Consider the following 8,180-nt stretch of genomic DNA (forward strand, 5'->3'; position numbering starts at 1 on the left):
AAGTAGCACAAATTATTAGTATTATTCCTGCCCGTGTTTCCTTATCAGCAGTAGGGAGGGAGGAACAGACACTAATAGTGATGCCCCCTGTGCCCAGGAACAGGCAGAACTTATCATTGACCACAGTGGATTGTTCTATTACAACATACTACCTGTTGTTGTAAAGAATGAGAAAACACAGTTACAAGCCAAAAAGAATAGAAATTAAAACATCACCCCAAATTAATCACGTTTAGCACTTAAAGAAGTGGAAGGGGGGCTTGTAAAGGGACCTGCAGAAACCCCTGTAGGGAGAGGAAACACTACCTTGGGGTTTGATTTCTGAGTAAAAAGTAATCCAACGTTTTCAAGTTGCTAAATGCAATAGTCTTTCTTGTTTATTTGTTTCCAGGCGTCCTTCTTGTTCTCTTGGTGGCATTTTATTTGTTACTGCTTCATCCTTGCAGCTCACAGTTTCTCTGGGCTTTCCTCCTACATCTCTGGCTGTTTGTTTCCTCCAATGCTGGCACACCTCAGGGCATTGCCCTCCTTTCGTCTTTCTTCTTAGGTGGCATTGCCCATTTCTAAGGCTTGTTTTGTTTTGTTTAGACAGAGTCTTGCTCTGTCGCCCAGGCTGGAGTGCAGTGGTGCAATCTTGGCTCACTACAACCTCTGCCTCCCGGGTTCAAACGATTCTCTCACCTCAGCCTCCTGAGTAGCTGGGCCTACAGGCATGTGCCACCATGCCCTGCTAATTTTTGTGTTTTTAGTAGAGACGGGTTTCACCATGTTGGCTGGGTTTGTCTCGAACTCCTGACCTCAAGTGATCCACCCGCCTCAGCCTCCCAAATTGCTGGGATTACAGGTGTGAGCCACTGCGCCCAGCCCATTTCTTAGGCTTGAAATGTTACCTGTGTGATATCCATATAGGTTTAAACATACCATCAGGCCCTCCCTGTCTTTTGAGCTTCAAAATCTTATATCCAACTGCCTTTCTGACAAATCCTCTTGTATGACTCTGAGGCACCTCAAACTTAACGTATTGCAAAACTGTCTTTCCCCAAAAATATGCCCCACTTCTAGTCTTCCCCATCTCAGTTCATCATCTCTCCATTTTCCATCCACCCATCTATTCACCCCTTCACCATCCATTCATCCAACCACTCATCCATCCAACCACCATCCATCCATCCATCTATCCCTTCACCCATCCATTCATCCACCCAAATGCTGAAGGCATAAACCTGGAGTCTTTCTTCCCCTTCGCTTTCCCTGCTCCCTGCCCAATTCAATCTGTTCAGATTCAGTTCTGTTTCCAAAATAAATCTAGTCTGTCAAATTCTCCCCATTTCCACAACTACCACCCTATTCTGGTCCAAGCCACCATTATCCTTCACCTAGACTAATGCAGGGGCTTTCTCATTGGCCTGTTACTGACCATGGGTTCTTGGGCTCTTAATGTAATGGAAATTGAGAAGGCCAAAAGAGTTTTCCCAGACAGGGCTTTATCAGAGCTTATGCCCAGGCTTAAGGGAGATTGCGCAAGACAGAGAGAATTTTCTGGCCGGCTCCTTGAAGAGAGTCAGTAAAGTAATTTTAGGCTAAAATAGGTAGGAACTTTTTAAATTACTACTGAAAAAACTACAGTGAGAAATCACTTCATACAGACTATGATGACTATAATAAAAAAGATAGATAACAACAAGTATTGGTGAAGACAGGGAAAAATTAGAACCCTCATACTTTACTGGTGGTAATGTAAAATGGCACAGCGATTTTGGAAAATAATCTGGAAGCTCCTCAAAAAGCTAAACCTAGAGTTCTTTATGACTCTACAATTCTACTGCTAGGTGTATATCCAAGGAAAATGAAATTATGTCCACACAAAAACTTATACATGGGTGTTCATAGCAGAATTATTACAATAGACAAAAATGGAAATAATCCAAATGTTCAGATGAGTGAATTAAATGTGGTATATCAATACAACAGAATATTATTCCACAATAAAAAGGAATGAAGTACTGATACATACCAAAACATGGATGAACTTGGAAACATACTAAGTGAAAGAAACTAGTCACAAGGAGCCATATATTATATTATTTCATTCATATGAAATATCTAGAATAGTCAAATCTACAGAGACAGAAAATAGATTCGTGGTTAGAGGTGGGTAGGCAGCTGAAGATTGATAGCTAAGGAGAACAGGGATTTTTGGCAGGGTGGTGAGATGAAAATGTTCAAAATTGTTCGGTTTTGGTTTTGTTTTATTTTGCTTTGTTTTGTTTTGTTTTGTTCTGAGATGGAGTCTCACTCTGTGGCCCGGGCTGGATTGCAGTGGCGCAATCTCAGCTCACTGAAACCTCTGCCTCCCGGGTTCAAGCAATTCTCCTGCCTCAGCCTCCTGAGTAGCTGGGATTACAGGCGTGAGCCACTGCGCCCTGCTGAAAATGGTTTTAAATTTATTATGATGATGGTTGCACACTTCTGTGAATATACTAAAAGCTATTAAACTGTACACTTCAAACAAGGACATTTTATAGAATGGGAATTATGTCTCAATAAAACTATTGATTTAAGAAAAAAAAATGCCCTAAGAAAATAAGGGCTTTAGTGAAAAAATGGCCTAGAGGATTTAGATTCCAGTGATACTGTCAATAAATCCTTCATAGGAGCTGGGGTGGGAAAAATAATAATATTGACAACGATATGGGAGGTAAAAAATTTGATCTCATGGAGGTAGAGAATAAAATGATAGTTACCAGAGACTGGAAAGGGTTGGTGGGAGCTGGGGGTGAGGAGTAAGTAGATATTGGTTAATTGATACACACATATAATTCGATGGAATTCAATAATATTCAATAGCACATTAGGATGACTATAGTTAATAATTTATTGTATATTTCAAAATAGCTAGATTTGGAATGTTCTGAACACAAAGAAAAATGTTTGAGATGATGGATATCTTAAATACCCTGATTTGATCATTACACACATTGTATGCATGTATCAAAATATCACATATACTCCATAAACAGGTACAAATATTATGTGTCAATGTTAGAAAGTGCCAAGCACCAAGTTAGGCATTTTTTTTTGAGACATGTGCTACACATGTAGCTACATGTTGCTACACATGCTACAGGCATGTGCTACCACACTCAGCTGATTATTGTTTTTTGTTTCTTGGAGTTTTTCTGTAGAGATGGGGTTTCGCCATGTTACCCAAGTTGGTCTTGAACTCCTGGCCTCAAATGATCCACCCATCTCAGCCTCCCAAAGTGTTGGGATTACAGGTGTCAGCCACCACACCCAGCCAAGTTAGGCACTTTAAATAAAAAAGTATTAGTTATTTTTTCTCCAAGTGTTGCTACCTCCCCATTATCTCTCTTCTATTCTGCAAATACAGTCCTATGTTAAACTTGTGTATTATATATACTATTATATATAAATATAAATAGTATTGTATTCTTTTTTTCCATCTTCTTGTTTCTGAGTTGGTTTGAAAGTATTTTTCTTATTTTTTAGTTGTCTCTTCAAATGTATCTAATATAATAAACCATTTATTGATTTCTTAATATCAGATATTATATTTTTTCAGTCATAGAATTTTTATTTCTTCTGCCTTATGAGGGCAAAAAAAGAATTTTTATTTGGTTCTTTTTTATAGTTTTCAACTCCTTGCCAGATTTTTAAATCTGGACTTTTATTTCATTGAACATAGTGGATGATTTTTTTAAATTGCTACTGAACAATATAAAAAAAGACCCATACAGATGAAAAGACGTACCGTGCTCTCATGGAGTAAGATTTAACATCATGAAGATAATGGTTTTCCCCTAAGTTAACCCGAAAATTTCACATAATCCCAGTGGAAAAATCAACAGGTTTTTGGGTGTTCTATTTTGGAATTCAGTGCCAACTTTTAAAATTCTTAGGAAAAATAAACAGAATAAAGAAGAAAATTTTGTAAGAGTAACGAGAAGGTTCTGTTCCTACCCAGAAGTATTAAAATGTATCCTGAAGCTCGAATAATTAGAACAATGAGATAGATACTGGTGTACAAAGAGACAAACAAAAGGAGCAAATACATTTAAACATGTACAGAAATTTAGCATATAATAAAGATAGCATCACAGATCAGAAAGAAAAAGATGAACTATTAATAAATTGTCCTAGAACAAGGTGTAGCCATCTGGAAAGAAAAATAAGTTGTATCTATCTTTCACATCATGCACTTAGATAAATTCCAGAAAAGTCAGATTTAAATGTGAAAAATAGAAGCATAAAATTACATGAAACCATCGCTACCATCAGGTTAACTGATGGCTTCATGGGTGTGTACACATGTCCAAACTCATCAAATTGTAGTAAATATATGCTATTTTTGTATATCAATTATGCATCAATAAAGCTGTTTTTAAAGATGAAAATTAAATTAAGAAAATTAGAAGCTTCCCTGGACAACCTCAGAGTAAAGAAAACATTTATAACTATGGTTCAATGCCAGAAACCATAAATCCAATCACATTTTTTTAAAACCATAAGAAAAATCAAGATAAATGACAAACTGAGAAAATATATTTGCAACATATTTGTACAATGGGCAAATTTGTCTAATCTATGAAGAATTTCAAATCAAGAAGAAAAGAGGCCAGGCACAGTGGCTCACGCCTGTAATCCCAGAGCACTTTGGAAGGCCAAGATGGGCGGATCACCTGAACTCAGGAGTTTAAGACCAGCCTGGGTAACATCGTGAAACATCATCTCTACCAAAAATAAATAAATAAATTAGTTGGGCATGGTAGTGTGTGCCTGTTGTCCCAGCTACTTGGAAGGCTGAGGGGGGAGAATTGCTTGAGCCCGGGAGGTTGAGGTTGCAGCGAGCCGTGATAGCACCACTGCACCCCAGCCTGGGTGACAGAATGAGACCCTGTCTCAAAAAAAAAAAAAAAAAAAAAAGTGATTTTTTTTTTCACATAAAAGCAAATATATACTGTATTCTAATTTTTCTCCTTTCTTTTCTTTCTTTTTTAAACACAAAAGGGATAAGTACAGTACAATATTCTGTACTTTGTTTGTTAATATATCTTGACATATACTCCTTTTTTTCATAGAGCTGCATTGTGTGGACATACCAGAGAGTCATCAGTTCCCTAGCAGTGTACGTTTCAGCTGTTTCTAGTCTTTTGCTATTACAAACAGTTCTACAAAAAATTGCCTTGCACACATGAGTAAGGATATCCTGAAGTGGAACAGCTGGATCAAAAGGCATGTATATTTGCAGTTTTTATAGAAATTTTCAGGTGCACACCATTCCTCAACATATATTTAAGAATGTTAAGTATGTACTGAGCACTATGCCTTGCACTTTTCATGCACACTATTTGATTCAGTCTTTACAACAACCTGGTGAAAGCCATTTTCTACTTCATCTTTGAGAAACTGAGTCTCAAGGAAATTAAACACTTGGCTAAAATTACAGAAGATAATTACTGAAGAAGCCAGGATTTGAACCTAAGGCTGTCTGATCCAATACCCATATTTTTTCCACCACACCAAGCTGCCTCTCTCAACTTTGCTATTATTGACTCTTAAGATGCCAGATATGTAGGATCAGGGGGCTAGTGGAATTCTAATTTTTGGAGGCTGTGCTAAATGCTCCCAAACACTTTACTAAACATCATGTGCAATAATCCACTTAAACCTTTAAAATATAATTCAAAATACACAACTAGAAAATATCAGAAGTTAGAGCAAGAATTAAAAACAAGTTAGGTAGTGTATTACAGCTTTTAGAAACGCTAAAAGTGAAAATCAAATCTTTATCTCACTAATTATCTGGAAAGCATACATTATAAAAAGGATGAAGTACTGAACTAAAAAACTGAAGGATCAACTTGCAAATTAAAATTTCATTCCACCTTTAATTACAGGCACCTTGGGTGTCAGACTTATATAAAACTTCTTAAACTTCTCCCTCAGCTTGACATTAAGAATTGCACATAGAGGCTAGGCTCAGTGGCTCACGCCTGTAATCCCTACACTTTGGGAGGCCGAGGCGGGTGGATCACCTGAGGTCAGGAGTTCGAGACCAACCTGGCCAACATGATGAAACCCCGTCTCTACTAAAAATACAAAAAATTAGCCGGTCATGGTAGTGGGCACCTGTAATCCCAGCTACTCAGGAGGCCTGAGGCAGGAGAATCACTTGAACCCAGAAGGCGAAGGTTGCAGTGAGCTTAGATCGTGCCACTGCACTCCAGCCCAGGAAACAAGAGCGAAACTCCATCTCAAAAAAAAAAAAAAAAAAAAAAAAGAATTGCACATAGAGGCATTCACTAAATATGTGCTAAGTTAGACAATACAAAGTTTTAAAAAAACATACAGTGGGAGAAGATATTTACAATTCACACAACTAGCAAAATATGTTTCCAGAAAAATATGAAACTTCAATAAATCAGTAAGAAAAACTACACCCCCAAAATGGCCATGAACTGGCAATTCACAGAATAAATTTTAATTTATTCTGTGAATAAATTAAGAAATAAGAGGCAAAAAATGTTTGACCTCACTAGTAATAAGTGAAATGCAAATAATGAGAAACAATTTCATACCAACATGGGTTGACAAAAAAAATTTTTTTTTTCTTTGAGATGGAGTTTTGCTCTTGTTGCCCAGGCCAGAGGGCAATGGCGCGCTCTTGGCTCACCACAACCTCTGTCTCCTGGGTTCAAGTGATACTCCTGCCTCAGCCTCCCAAGTAGCTGGGATTACAGGCACGCACCACCATGCCCAACTAATTTCATATTTTTAGTAGAGACGGGGTTTCTCCATGTTGGTCAGGCTGGTCTCGAACTCCTGACCTCAGGTGATCCACCTGCCTCAGCCTCCCAAAATGCTAGGATTACAGGCATGAGCCACCGGGCCCGGCCAATGAAAAAAATGTTAAAAATGTGACATTAGGTGTTGGTGAGATGTGGTGAGATGAAAATTATCATTATTCACTCATTATACTTTAGAAAGCAATTTGACAATATCTAGTAAGGTTGACTACTGTAGACCTAACAATTTCATTACTAGGTACATGCCTCTGGGAAACTTAGCATATGCTATATGGAGATAATATACAAGGATGTTCATTATAGCACTATTCACAATAGCAAGAAATTGGAAGTGATATTTCTATACAGAGAAAAATGACAAATTATGATACATTCTTATTTAATTTTATATATCAAAATGAATGACTTAGCTATTCAAGTATAAACATGAATATCTAATATACTATTTAACTGAAAAAGTCAATATGTAGAATGTTACTTATATAGTACAATAGCCTTAATAAAGTTTAAGAACCACATAAAATTCTACCGTGTATTTCTGAAATCCAGTCTATAATAAAAGCATAATGTAAAAATGTAGATAGAAACATCTCACACCTAGGATAGTGGTTGATACTGGTTACCTTTTAGGAGAGAGGAAGGGAATGGGTTATGGGAAGAAAACAAAAGAACTTAAACTACATCTGTAACATTCTGTTTCTTAAAAGAATTAAAGCAAAGAAGGCCACTTAGGATGTATTAAATTTGGGTGGTAGGTACATGGATGTTATATTATTCTCTGTGATCTTTCATGAAAACTTCAAAACATAGTAAATGAATGCAATTTAAACAATTCTTAAGAGTCATGATGAAGACGGTAAGTCTAGAATAATGAAAAATAGTAATGCAAAAACAAATGCTCTACTGACTGTTAACTGGCACACAAAAATATGTAGGAAAATTGTTTGCTTATAGAAAAAGCAAGAAGACATTTAAATAATCCATACAATTCAAAATTATAAAACATGCAATCAATCAGTAGTAAGACTGGAATTGTATTCAATAATATTACATATTTACAGATGTGAAAAACATTACATGTCAACCATGCACATGAGATCAAAACTATCCAAATTAAAAACTGAGGAAGCTAGGGCCAGGCCTGGTGGCTCATGCCTGGAATCCCAGCACTTTGTGAGGCCGAAGTGGGCAGATCACTTGAGGTCAGGAGTTTGAGACCAGCCTGCCAACATGGTGAACCCCAGCTGTAATAAAAATACAAAAATTAGCCAAGTGTGGCGGCGCGTGCCTGTAGTCCCAGCTACTCAGGAGGCTGAGGCACGAGAATCACTTGAACTCGGGAGGTGGAGGTTG

This window comes from Pongo abelii, chromosome 16 (genome assembly GCF_028885655.2).
Source record: "Pongo abelii isolate AG06213 chromosome 16, NHGRI_mPonAbe1-v2.0_pri, whole genome shotgun sequence".
Classification (NCBI taxonomy): Eukaryota; Metazoa; Chordata; class Mammalia; order Primates; family Hominidae; genus Pongo; species Pongo abelii.